This window comes from Hyperolius riggenbachi, chromosome 3 (genome assembly GCF_040937935.1).
Source record: "Hyperolius riggenbachi isolate aHypRig1 chromosome 3, aHypRig1.pri, whole genome shotgun sequence".
NCBI lineage: Eukaryota > Metazoa > Chordata > Amphibia > Anura > Hyperoliidae > Hyperolius > Hyperolius riggenbachi.
The window spans coordinates 305,449,937-305,464,123 of NC_090648.1; the positions used below are offsets into that span (position 1 = coordinate 305,449,937).

At 42.9% G+C, this 14,187-nt stretch overlaps 1 protein-coding gene and 1 long non-coding RNA gene across 3 annotated transcripts in view; one reads left to right on the forward strand and one right to left on the reverse strand.

Moving 5' to 3' along the window:
- NAV3 (neuron navigator 3) overlaps nt 1-14,187 on the reverse strand; it is an 805,693-nt gene that overhangs the window by 557,335 nt on the left and 234,171 nt on the right. The window lies entirely within an intron of this gene.
- Nucleotides 3,313-14,187, forward strand: part of LOC137563749 (uncharacterized) — a 44,871-nt gene continuing 33,996 nt past the window's right edge. Inside the window, exon 1 of the long non-coding RNA XR_011030426.1 lies at nt 3,313-3,533. This is a non-coding gene — a long non-coding RNA (uncharacterized lncRNA). The remainder of the gene's footprint in view (nt 3,534-14,187) is intronic.

The following is a 14,187-nucleotide window of genomic DNA, read 5'->3' on the forward strand; positions in this document are numbered from 1 at the left end:
AATAGAAAGCAAAGAGATAAACCATGACATCTATTTTTATCATATCAATATTTTTATTTTTTAATTCCATTAAATGAGAGTGTAATTTTCACTGGAAGCATTCATAGAATTTATAGAAAATTCAATAATTTATTTGAATCAATGGATGTTAGAGTAGGAAAATCAATGTTAGAAAGGCTATAACTTCATGATCTACAGGAGATCAGCATTATTAGTTCCTAGAGAACACAACCTCTACTACTGTTGCCATGGCAGCCAAAAAGCACATTTGTATTTTTATTTTTTTGGTAGTTCCAGAAAAGCATAACTGACTTAAACTGGATCTGAACTAAAAACTCCCTCTCGGCTCTAAAAGATAAGCAACAAAATAATAACCTTTACAGAAAAATATTACCTTGTTACAGCTTATAGAGCTCCTTCAGAGATGCTGCAGCATAGTTATTTCCTGGTTTGCTGGGAGCACAGAAGGAGTTAAACTCTGATGTTTACATTTTAGCTCTCAACTCAGCAGAGTCAGCAGACAGCTGGGAGCTCAAATTACACTAGCTCATTACTTGCTGAGAAGGGAGAATTAAAGTGGCTGTTCTCGATAAGCACATGCAGGGTGAACACAGGGTGGATTTCTCTGTGTTTACCTTCTTTCCTGTGCAAGAGTTCAGGTCTGTTTTAAGGTTAGAATTTAAATGAACGAATCATGACATTAATTTAATAAATTCCTTGCACAACAATTATGCATTGGCCATCTTTGAAAATAATATTTCTTACCACACAGGCAAACTATTGACAATATATGACGTGCCAGAACCCTCACAAAATCAACTGTTAATTACATCCTTTAAAGCAGTCAATGACTAAACCTGACCACTTTTTGGTAACTGAAACCAGAGCGATTATTCATTCTGATAATGTACTTCTATCACCTCATTAATCGTGTTAATCAATAAGGGTCAAGAACGGCAGAACATTATCAGAGTACAGACTAAAGTCAACTGCTGCTTCATTCCTTTGTTTTAATTATCCTACTAAAGGCCATGCAGGAGCTTTACTCTGAAACACAGAATAACAAATGGTTTGGCTATAGCTTAAAATGGATCCCTCGTGAACAATGGAATTACTATAAACATTTCACCGAGAAATTAAAAAAGAAAAAAGGCTCTTGTTTACACATACATTTGGAATCACGGTTAAAAACTGTGGCCAATACAAATGTAAATGTTCTGTAAGCAAATAAAAACCGAATAATAATTATTTAACCAAATTGCTTGACAAGAGTAGTTGATCGTTATCTGTAATTGAGTACTTTTATTTTTATTGGGTAACCAGGAAAAGTAAACAGAAGAAAAATACCTATCTTAAAGGGGTTCTTTCGCGAAAAAAGTAGGCAGTTAAAAAAATGTGACAGATGACAGGTTTTGAGCCAGTCCATCTTTTTAAGGGGTTGATTCTCAGGGCTTTCTTTGTTTTCAACAGCATTTCCTGAACAACAGTTTAACTGCCAAAATAGCAAGATACCAGCCGGCCTCCCTAATCACTTGCACACTATTATGTCAGTTAGATTTTGCAACTGTTGTTCAGGAAATGCTGTTGAAAACAAAGAAAGCCCTGAGAATCCCCCTTAAAAAGATGGATTGGCCCAAAACCTGTCATCTGTCACATTTTTTAACTGCCTACTTTTTTCGCGAAAGAACCCCTTTAAGGCTCGTACCCACCTCGTGATTCTTCACACAATTATTCCAATGACCAGTGATTTTTTTTGAGCGATCGTTTCCACGATCTCGCAAGGTGGGTTATGAGTGCGCAATTAGGCGCACTCATAACAGTGATCAAGCAGTCAGGAGCCAATGAAAATGGCTCCTGACCGATGCATGGAACTCCACTGTCTACAGACAGCAGAGATCTTTGCCAGCGCAGACGCGCTATTGTGCCCCATGTTCGGGAGCCATCGGCGTTAAAACTAAGCTGCATCACAAGTACGGCGTAGTATTAACTATCAGTGGTCCCGAAGCAGTTAAAAAGGTAATCCAAAAGAAAAGTAAATTAACCTCCCCCCGTGCTGAGCTATGCCGTCGGGAGGCACCGCTCAGGCCCCGCTGGGCCGATTTGCATAATTTTTTTTTTGCTGCACGCAGCTAGCACTTTGCTAGCTGTGTGCAGTGCCCGATCACCGCCACTACCCGCCGATCCGCCGCTATACGCGTCGCCGCAGCCGCCCCCCCCCCCAGACCCCGTGCGCTGCCTGGCCAATCAGTGCCAGGCAGCGCTGTGGGGCGAATCGGAGTCCCCTTTGACGTCACGACGTCGATGACGTCGGTGACGTCATCCCGCCCCGTCGCCATGGCGACGGGGGAAGCCCTCCAGGAGATCCCGTTCTTTGAACGGGATCTCCTGATCTCCGATCACCGGCGCCGATCGGAGGGGCTGGGGGGATGCCGCTGTGCAGCGGCTATCATGTAGCGAGACCTCGTCTCGCTACATGAAAAAAAAAAAATTAAAAAACCTATTTGCTGCCCCCTGGCGGATTTTGACAAACCGCAGAGCAGATTTATTTAGAAAAAAGTGGGCAATGTTTCTATCACAAGTTCACAAGAAATTACTTTAACATTACCTCTTCTGATTCTGAAGTAAGAGTAATGGGGCTGCCATATTTATTTCCTTTTAAACAATATCAGTTGCCTGGCAGTCCTGCTGAGCTTTTTGGCATCAGTAGTGTCTAATCCTACACCTGAAACCAAAATGTGGCTAATCTAATCAAATTTTATTCAGAAATATCTGATCTGCATGTTTGTTCAGGTTCTATGGCTAAAAATATTAGATAAGGAGGATCGGGACGACAGCCAGGCAACTGGAATTGTTAAAAAGGAAGTAAATATGGCAGCCTCCATATCCCTCTCATTTCAAGTTCCCTTTAAGTTGTAATTATTCACAAAATCATTTTTGTTCTAAATATTCTTCATAAAAGCATTTGATCTAATTTGCAAATAACCTAGGAATTCCTGGTGGAAATGGAATCTGCAGCTTTATTACTCTATCCTGTGCAGTACTGTCAGATTTAAGAAGAATGCTGTACCACAGGGATTTCATTTTAATTTGCTGAAAATACGGGGAAAGCTGGATGCTGCAATCTAGAAAGAAATAGAATACGAAGACATTTAACAGATTTGATGCACACACTTTGTATCACAAGTCACACAATTTGAGGCTATTTCCTCTCACTGTAAACCTTGCATTCATAAATTAAGATGAGGCACTTAACAGAAAAAGATTTAGGTTGCCACAGCAACAGGCCTGAGTAGATGTGTTGCTCATTAGATGATGAAAATGAATGGTGGTAATTATGACCAGGGAAGGTATTTCGTTCCTAGTTGTACTGCTGCAAACTAGTCATTGAATACTTTATGATAATACAGTGACTGCATATGCACCGGAACGCATCATTAGACAGTTTTAGACCATGTTCACAACAAACACAACATTCCTTTGCTGCTATTATAACTAGGCAAAATGCAGTTTGATCATAAAGAACGTCCTTGAAGGTAAGCACCAACTAACAAGACACAGCACCTCATTTTTAATCTTGCCCTATCTCTCCTTCATTTTATGCGTGGCTAATCCGCAGTTAAAGAATTTTAATAGCTTCTTGATCAGACAAAGCAACAATAACTTTTCTCTCCAAAATACCTACAGCTAGTAATGTTTAATCAGAGTTCTACCCAAAGCTTCTACATAGCTAATTAATACATCACACATTAAAAAATAAATTCCACTCCACTGAGCAATGTTTAAATAATCTCTTCTATATCTCGCCCATTTTCCTATCACAAATAATGTAATAGAAAATATTACATTTTCTAAATTTAATAAGTAGCTTCCTTGCAGTTCACTGGGCTGAAGAACATCAGTAAATAGGACGAAAAATTGGGCACACCAGGCATTGCACATATGAGTTCCCAGGAAGGTCAATACATTTCAAGCTCCAAAACCAGCATGTTGCTACCAAACAAGATCTATTATAACACTAGTTGCAGCATGTTTCCCATCTGGTTACATTTTGCTGGAAATTAAAATCAGAATAAATAAATGAGTAAAAGGTCTTTCCTTTTGTGAGCCACACATAGACCTCAATTCACTAAGCATTACCGCATTTGGTAATCCAGAGAACAGCTGATTTTACTGATCACCTTGCCAAATGCCAATTCACTAAACCTATTACTGCACTGAAAAGTAAAATTACCACCTGGTGAGGTAAATTACTGACTTGTGCGTTAAATACCTCAAGAAATTGCAATTTACAAAGATTAACAACCACTTAAGGACCAGGGCTGTTTTGGCTGATCTGTGCTGCGTGGGCTCTCCAGCCCACAGCACAGATCAGGATTGGATTGTGGCAGGGCGACCAGATTTCCCCCCTTTTTTCCCCACTAGGGGGATTATGCTGCTGCGGGGGGTCTGATTGCCGCTGCTCTGTGTGGCCCGGGCGGGGGGGGGCTCCTCAAAGCCCCCCTCTGCAGCTCTATTCCTCCCTCCCTCTCCTTCCCTCCCTCTCGCTATGGGCGGCACAGGACGGCGATCCATCCTGTACCGCCTCTAATAGGCTTAAGCCTATCAGACGGCGGCGATCCCCAGACAATCAGAGGCCGGGATTGCCGATCTCCTTTACAGCGCTGCTGCAATGTAGGATGTAAACACAGGAGATTTCCTCCCCGCGTGTTTACATTTCGCCTGCGAGCCGCGATCGGAGGCTCGCAGGCTGTTCACGGAGACACCCTCCGTGAACTGACATGGAACGGCCGCTCGTGGAAACACCACTTTGACCTGCCGACACCTATCGGCGTTAGGGGGTCGTTAAGTGGTTAAAGCATTCGGTAAATCAAGTAAAAGTGTTTGGTATTTACCTTCAACTCTGACCTCTCTGGTAACTCACAATATCCACATGGTAACATCGACAGATGTAGCAGACAACCAATAGGAAGAGCCAGGCAGCCAATAGGGAGAGCCACACAGCCCTGCTTCTCACCCTATTTGGTCCAATACTCTGGAGGGTGGGACTTCAGAATGCAGAGCAGGGGAAGAAGACATTTTAAAAAGCTTTTCTGTATCCCTACAGACATGCATATCTGTATACTGGTATATAAAGGAGCTCCCTCTAGTTGGCTGCAGCACATCTAAACGATGCTGGTATTGGGAATACACTGGACAGAAAAACCCCAACTCATGCACACCATTTGTGGGAAGACTCACGGCTACCTGCCTGACCTGCTCAACAGTTGGTGAGTCTTACCGAGCACCGGTAAGACAAAAGTGGTGGATGATCGCAGATTTATTTCCATGGTTAAGAGAAACCCCTTCACAACAAACAACCAAGTGAACAACACTCTCGGGGGGTAGGCGTTTCAATATCCAAATCTACCATAATGAGAAGACTGCATGAAAGTAAATACAGAGTGTGCACTGCAAGGTACAAGTCACTCATAAGACTCAAGAATAAAAAGGCTAGATTGGTCTAAAGAACATCTAAAAAAAAGCTAGCACAGTTCTGGAAAAACATTTTTTGGCCAAATGGAAACAAAATCAACCTCTACGAGAATGATGGCAAGAAAACAAATTATGGAGAAGGTGTGTAACAGCTCATTATCCAAAGCATACCACATAATCTGTACAATAAGGTGAAGGCAGTGTGATGGCTATGGCTGCCAGTGGCAATGGGATATTAGTGTTTATTGATGATGTGACACAGGATTGAAGCAGTGGATTGTTGTTTTCTTTGTGCATTTTCTAATCTAATGTGATTTAAAATGTACAAACCTGACACTGCTCTGGTCCGAAGAAGGTGCTTTCGGCATCGGCCGCGTATCTCCTGACTCGTGCACCGCTATAGCACTAGTGCCATAGTGCACGCCCCATGTATGGGTAATTTGGGGTTGTGGTGACCGCTGGACCCTGAACTGCTTCAATCTCCGGGTTGCTATGGCTCGGAAGGCGAATAGTATTTTACACCGCTGGGGATTTGAGTGTCAGTAGGGTGAGCCATCATTTGACTCACCCTGTGCCCAACTCCGTGACGGCATACACATACATATGCCTCCAGTTGCCCTTGTGTAGGACACCACTGATTTAAGATATTGATCCAATTACATATGTTAATAGAGGAGCACTCTGTATAGGTGAACATTTTATGCCGACCTGATGTTTTTGTTTGTGTGTTTTCTAATCTAATGTGATTTAAAACTTTAAAAAAAATGTATGTTGAAATAAAGGAATTTGCTTGTTTTTACAACAAAATAAAATGTGTTGTAGATGATATAGGACTTATTCCCATTAAAGTTCTCCTGTTTCGCCCCACGTCCTTTTATCACATACATTAGAGTAAACATAAAGAATGCTACTGGCAATGCTTACTGTCAGATGGCTTTCAATGTTTTCTGTAGAATAGATTTTGCATTACTGAAAATGTATAGTTCATAGTGAAACATTATGAACCCATTATGTCTGGGCTACAAAAGCCAACTATAGGAGAATAATTTACTTTTACTGTAATTGAAATGGCTGAAAAGCACAGTACAAATTAGATTCCCTCTAAGAAATGGCACTATATATTGTACATGAAAAAAAACAATTTTCAGCAGAATAATGACCAGTACTGCTGGTGACCTTATTTATTGGCTTATGGAAGCTGAGTCTCTCTAGACGGCTCACTTGATATAATTTACAACAGCTGACTGCCAGATCCTCATGCCTGCACTGTTCATCATCTGTGGAGCTTACATATGCCCAGAAAAATTTACATTCACGGAGGCAGTGGGCGCCATTACTCCTTCACCCCGCCTAAGACTATATGTAAAAACTACCAAGAGCAGTCTTATCTAAAGAGTCAGTTTCTTTCTAGGGACAACATGACATTGAATACTTAATGACACTGTGGTGACTTGTAGACACGCCTTCTGAAAAAGATTTGGTAGGTCTATGGAGCTCCTTCCTGTAAAACTGAAGACTGCTTTAAAACAATGTAATTAAAATGTGTATAAATAAATTAATAATTGGCAACTGACTGAAATAGAGCACTGTATTACCTACAGAAATTCTACATAATATTCCTCATAGGGAATTCTTGCAAGTTATTAAGTCTACAGGGCACCGAGGTTGGTTCACTAAAGAACATTAATCATAACATGTGCAGATAGCGCACGTTAAAGGGACAATTAAGTCAGCCCAAAAAATGAGTTTTACTCACCTGGCACTTCCAATAACCCCCTGCAGCTGTCCGGTGCCCACGCCGTCTCCCTCCGATCCTCCTGTCCCCGCCAGCAGCCACTTCTGGTTTCGGCGACAGGAGCCGACAGGCTGGGAACGCGAGTGATTTCTTCGCATTCCCGGCCGCAATAGCGCACTGTATGCTGCTATAGCATATATCATATAGCAACATACAGGGCACTATTGCGGCCGGGAACACTAAGAATCACTCGTGTTACCAGCCTGTCGGCTCCTGTCGCCGAAACCGGAAGTGGCTGCCGGCGGGGACAGGAGGATCGGAGGGAGACGGCGTGGGCACTGGACAGCTGCAGGGGGCTATTGGAAGCCCCAGGTGAGTAAAACTCATTTTTTGGGGATGACTTAAGTGTCCCTTTAAGATTATCACCATTTAACCAGTGTGCCTGCTGAGTTATGTAAATTACATAGCAAGCTCTATACATGCACCACTTATGTTGCTTGAGTAACATGCAACATAAGTGATGCATGACTGTATAAGCGTATTATGCAGTTTGAGTACCAGCTAATGGCTGCCCTCATTTCCTTGTGTTTCTAGGAGTATTGTCTCTCACCCCCTCAATCCAAGCTAACCACAGTCCCACCGGAATGGAGCAGCACCATGCATCCTGTCCCCTCCATGCTGTCTCTCATCCCCTCCATTCAAGCTCATTGCAGCACCTGTGGACACTGTATGGAGCTCAGTCACCTCTACAGCCAGTGACTGGCACGTACATGTTCTCTCTTGGATTGGATTGTTGCTGGCAACCTCTCACACAGTGACCTGGTGAGCTTCGCACACCTATCAGCTTATCAAACAAATCACAAGCTTCTCCATGAGCTCTCCTAGACATGACCATCCCTATAGAGGACATCACTTCACTACAATTTTACTACACACGGTCACACACAGCAAGGATCAAGGTTGCAATATGTTTGTTACTATGGAACGGTAAGGAGGGATGATGTATCTCGCACAACAAGGCGGCTCCCGGCAGGCGGGGAAAATGCGAGAATAATGGTCTTGGACACTGGAGGTTGCTACGGATCTATAGGCAACACCAGGAGATACCCATACACACACTAGAATCTTGCCCTAGGCAGATTTTGTAGGCTGCCCTTGCTGAGTTCTGTCCACCATGTGTACAAAACTTAAGGAGCTGCTAAGATTAGTGGCCAGTCACCAAAAGCAGCGAGGAAACAAACTATATATTCAACTGTTACCCTTTTTTTTGCTCAGTAAATGTTCACACCATGCTTAAAATGAAAGGACTGCATGTACTTTTTGAACATATCTCCATATACTGGTTGTGGGGGGCTATTAAAGAACTGATATCCCACAAGGAGTACCACAGAAGACAGCACACACAATCATATGCTATAGCAGGACGGAGCAGTGCAGGCAGGGGCGCCTTAACCGACAGGCGGTACAGGCAGCGGCTTGCAGCGGCATCAAAGGGGGTAGGCGCTGCCGTGATGGGAGACTGCGGCTAACCACCGCTACTACTATCAGCTGCGCTGCCTTCTCCTGTCCTGTCTTATCCAGTATCGTGGTTTGTTTACACCACGTGCTGCCGCCTCTATGCCCGCCCCCCTCGCCCAGCCAATAGACATGGAAAGCAGTTTGCTTCACTGCATTTCCTGTCACTAGCTCCCACCCACTCCACCTCCTCCTCGACATTGACCACATCGCCTGGCCCGCCCCTCTCCACGGTTTGTTTTCTGCCTCACTGCCTGACTGTCTCACACCCGCTGACGCTGTGTAAACCTTGCACTGCAAGCCATGCACAACTCTGCACGCAATATGTCTGCAGCCGCACAGGGAATACGCGAGCGTGGAATCAGGAAGTGTTGTGCGGGGTGTATATGTGCAGCATTACCGGCGCCGCCTCTAACTCCGCCCCCCCGCCTGAAGGCAGCGTGACTAGCCGGCGCCGGATGCCTTTAGAGGAGACGACCGACCGAGGCACTGACTATGCCCCCTCTTGGCCCTGCGGGTGTGTGCGTGCATTCCCCCCTTTCCCCCGGCCCCCCAAACAAGTGGCTGCAACTTGAGTGCAGGCAGCCTGAAGGTAAGCCCGCCGGCCTCTGCATCCTAGGCAAAAAATAAATGTATTCAAAAAAGTGGACCTGAACTCTTGCACAGGTCAGAAGGAAAAAACAGAGAAATGCATCCTGTATTATATATATATATATATATATATATATATATATATATATATATATATATATATATATATATATAATTTATATATTATTATGATTTAGTATTCATATAGTGCAGACATCATCTTCCGCAGCTCTGTACAGAGTACATTGTCTTGTCTCTAACTATCCCTCAGGGGGGCTCACAATCTAGTCCCTACCATAGTATATATATATATATATATATATATATATATATATATATATATATATATATATATATATATATATATATCTCCTGTTTAATTCCCCCTCATTTGTTTCTAATTGCACCTGACTGCCATGGCGGTCGCAGATAAGCTCTTTTGAAAGCACAGGATGTCAACAATTTGTTTCTGCTTCCATGACTCAGGAAGTTCAAACTGTGCAGATTTATTTTTAGATTTGTATCACCTGTAATTGTTGTATAAAGTGTACGAGAGACGAGAAGCATTTTTGGTACAATACTTACCTGAGGCTTCCTTAAGCAGCATTAGGGCTGCTCATCCCTTGCCATCTCCCTGGGTGATTCCTGCCACCCACAATGTTCTGGCCGAGTCATACTCCGTTAGGTGAGCTATCTGCGTTTGCACAGTACAAGTACAGGAGCACGCCTGGTGGGGCTGCACATGTGCGATCGAGCGTGACTCGACCATGTTTTCTGGGACAACTGCAGGTGACAGGAGTCACCCAGGGAGACTGCGAGGGACGAGCAGCCCTAACGGGGTTTAAGAAAGCCCCAGGTAAGTATAGAACCTGAGACTCTTCTCATCTCAGGTTCAATATAAAGGTTCTTATGCTGTTGCTTGTCTTTCAGAGAGGACGTTCTGAGTTGAGGTCCGCTTTAATATGACCCAGAGATCACAAATTACAACTTTGTTTTACTTACCCGGGGCTTCCTCCAGCCGCATAAGCATGGATGCCTCCCTCGCTGTCCTCCATTTAGCGGTAATCAGCTCCGGTATTCGGCTCAGTGACGTCAGATGGGGTCTTCTGCGCAGGCGCAGAAGGTCCGTGCATGTGCAGAAGACCCCGGCTGACTCAGACTGGAGCCGACTGAGCCAGTTACCGGGGCTGATTACTGCTGAACGGAGGGCAACGGGAGGATGGCGAGGGACGCATCCATTCTTAAGAGGCTGGGGGAATCCCCGGGTAAGTTAAAAAAAAAGTTGAAATTCGTGATCTCTGGGTCATTTTAATGCTGTTGTAAACAAACAGCCCCACAATGTCTTCTGGTTAGCCTTCATAGTGCAGGGGGTCAGTAAACTGTGGGTAGGGGTAAGCTGTGTCTGGGGGCTATGAACTGTCACTGGGGGTGTAATGAGCTGTCACTAGAGGTGGTCTAATGTCCCCCGTCGCTGAGCGGGGCCCCCTGCAGATCAGTGTCGCACTCATCCTCTGTTATGAGCGTGGCCATGCAGTAGCCAAGCAAGCACGGCCACAATGTCTTGTCAGGAGACATCAGGCTACAAGGGGATCCTAAGGCTTCCCTTCACTCTATGTATTTATTTACGGGGCAGCGCAGGGGTGTAGTGGTTAGCTCTCTCGCCTTGCAGCACTAGGTTCCTGGTTCGATCCTAGCAAGGGCACTATCTACGCAGAGTTTGTATGTTCTGCCTTTGCATGGCTTTCCTCTGGGCAGTCTGGTTTTCTCCCACATCCCAAAAACATACAGATAAGTTAATTGACTTTCCCCTAAATTGGCCATAGGCTATGATACATACACTATACTGTACATAGACATATGACTATAGTAGGGATTAGATTGGGCGTCCCTCTAAGGGACAGTTAAGTGACAAGACAATATACTCAGTACAGCACTGCAGAAGATGTCTGCACTATGTAAATACTAAGTTATTATAATAATAATAATAATAATAATATATAGCAGTGACATCGACTGTAGCACTTTACAGAGTACATGGTCACATAACTGACTGTCCTCAGAGGAGCTCACTATCTAATTTTACCATAATCCTAGTCCATTGTCTTACCATATTACTATTATTATATAGCACTGACATCTTCTGCAGCACTTTACAGAGTACATAGTCCTGTCACTGACTGTCCTCAGAGGAGCTCACACTCTAATCCTACCATAGTCATAGTCTAATGTCCTACCATATTATTATTATTTATTTTTATAGCACTGACATCTTCTGCAGCACATTACAGAGTACATAGTCATGTCATGGACTATCCTCAGAGAAGCTGACAATCGAATCCTACCATAGTCATAGTCTAATGTCCCACCGTATTATTATTATGCACTTATATAGCACCGACATCTTCTGCAGCACTATACAGAGTACATAATCATGTCTCTGACTGTCCTCAGAGGAGCTCACAATCTAATTCCTACCATGGTCATAGTGGAATCTCCTACCATATCCTACCAAATTATTTTAGCTGCACTGTACAGTGTGAATAGAGATGTCATTGACTGTCCTTCCTCAGAGAAGCTTAGAGTCCAATGACGATCATCGTCACAGTGTGATGTTTTCACTCTAGGCTTGTTATGCGAAAAAGCATACGTGTGTCATCTGCATTTGATCTTTGGTGGACATGAAATAGTTTTATGTGGGAAATTATGTCTTGTCTTGTTCTGTGGGGGATGTGTTATGTGCATTTGATGTACGGGGACATATCTGCATTTGATCTGGGGGAACATGTTATATGCATTTGATCTATGGGGACATATCTGCATTTGATCTATGGGGACATATCTGCATTTGATCTATGGGGACAAGTTATATGCATTTGATCTTTGCGGACATATCTGCATTTGATCTTTGCGGACATATCTGCATTTGATCTATGGGGACATGTTATGTGCATTTGATTTGTGGGGCATGTGTTATGTGCATTTGATCTGTTAGGGATGTGTTATGTGCATTTGATCTGTTAGGGATGTGTTATGTGCATTTGATCTGTTAGGGATGTGTTATGTGCATTTGATCTGTTAGGGATGTGTTATGTGCATTTGATCTGTTAGGGATGTGTTATGTGCATTTGATCTGTTAGGGATGTGTTATGTGCATTTGATCTGTGGGGGATGTGTTATGTGCATTTGATCTGTGGGGGATGTGTTATGTGCATTTGATCTGTTGGGGATGTGTTATGTGCATTTGATCTGTGGGGGATGTGTTATGTGCATTTGATCTATGCTGACATATCTGCATTTGATCCGTGGGGAACATGTTATCTGCATTTAATTTATAGGGGACATATGCTATTATTATATATCTGAACATGTTCAGAATTGCCCATGTTATCTGCTGTTGTGTGACGTTAGTGCTGCACCATAGGGGGGTTGCCACGACGGTGGGGGGGGGGGGGGGGGCGACACAGGTTTTCTCGCCTGGAGTGACAAAATGGCTAGAGGCACCCCTGAGTGCAGGGAACTGGCTTTAAAGAGGAACTCCAGTGAAAATAATGTAATAAAAAAAGTGCTTCATTTTTACAATAATTATGTATACATGATTTAGTAAGTGTTTGCTCATTGTAAAATCTTTCCTCTCCCAGATTCACATTCTGACTTGTATTACATGGTGACATTGTTACTGTGGGCAGATTATGGAGCTGTTTCTAGCTGGTCTGGCTTTAACAGACAGCTATTTCCTGTCTGAACATTGTTACATTGTGACAGTTTGCCCAGAGTACCGTACGGTACCAGAGCCTCTTGTGGGAGGGGTTTCAGCACAAAATCAGTCATACAGCGCCCCCTGATGGTCTGTTTGTGAAAATCATTATTTTTCTCATGTAAAAGTGGGTATCAGCTACTGATTGGGATAAAGTTCAATTCTTGGTCGGAGTTTCTCTTTAAAGCTAAAACTCACCATGTCCTAAATTGATCTATTCCCACTCAACATATATGTTAACACAGCTGACAAATAATCCTTAATGCAAACACTGTAATAAATATATTGTGACATTGTTGAAAAACTGTAAAAGAAAGTTCGCCAGCAGTTATGTAAGTGATTTATATGCCATGAATAACTGAATTCCAAAAGATGCTCTGTTGTGCTATTAGTGCTCAGACCAACCAGGAGTGAGCTATTCTATATGTTAATGCAAGGAGACAACACACAGCCCAAGGCTGCTACATGCAAATGTGCTGCTTATTGTTCACACATTTCAAACTCACTGGTGCCACAAGTTTATCTGCAAAGAAGAATCAGCCTGGAAATCTTTAACACATATTGATTATACTTCTAAGTGTCAGAAGGCCATCACTATATTAATGCGGCTCCAAACTGTAATGCAATTATTGATGTGGTACATTATGAGTAGAAACCCTTCACAAGGACCTTTTTTCGCGGATTATAAATCATTCACCTTGTATGCGTTTCAGGAACTGCAATAGCCAGTTTAATTCAATTGATGGACTGCCATGTAAATGCATGAGAGACAATATACGGTTTATAGGGGCATTATGAATCAATACAATTTACTTACTGACTTCATAAAATGAATTGTTGGCTGAAGTAAGCAGATAAACCTGATGTTGTGCAAAATACAATACAGTAAAAAACAAAAAAAACAAATGGAGGTATTTCAGATGCATATTTCATGAGTTTACTCTCCAATCAAATTGTATACACTGTATAATGCATTACAGTATTAACGGCAGTTAATAGAAGGCAGTGAAGCGGTCCTGAACTATGCATATACTTTTTCTAAGAAAACATGATCTGTCTTTTCTATGTTCCGTTATTATAAAGTATCCTTGGGCCTGATGCAGAAAAGTGTGGTAAATGT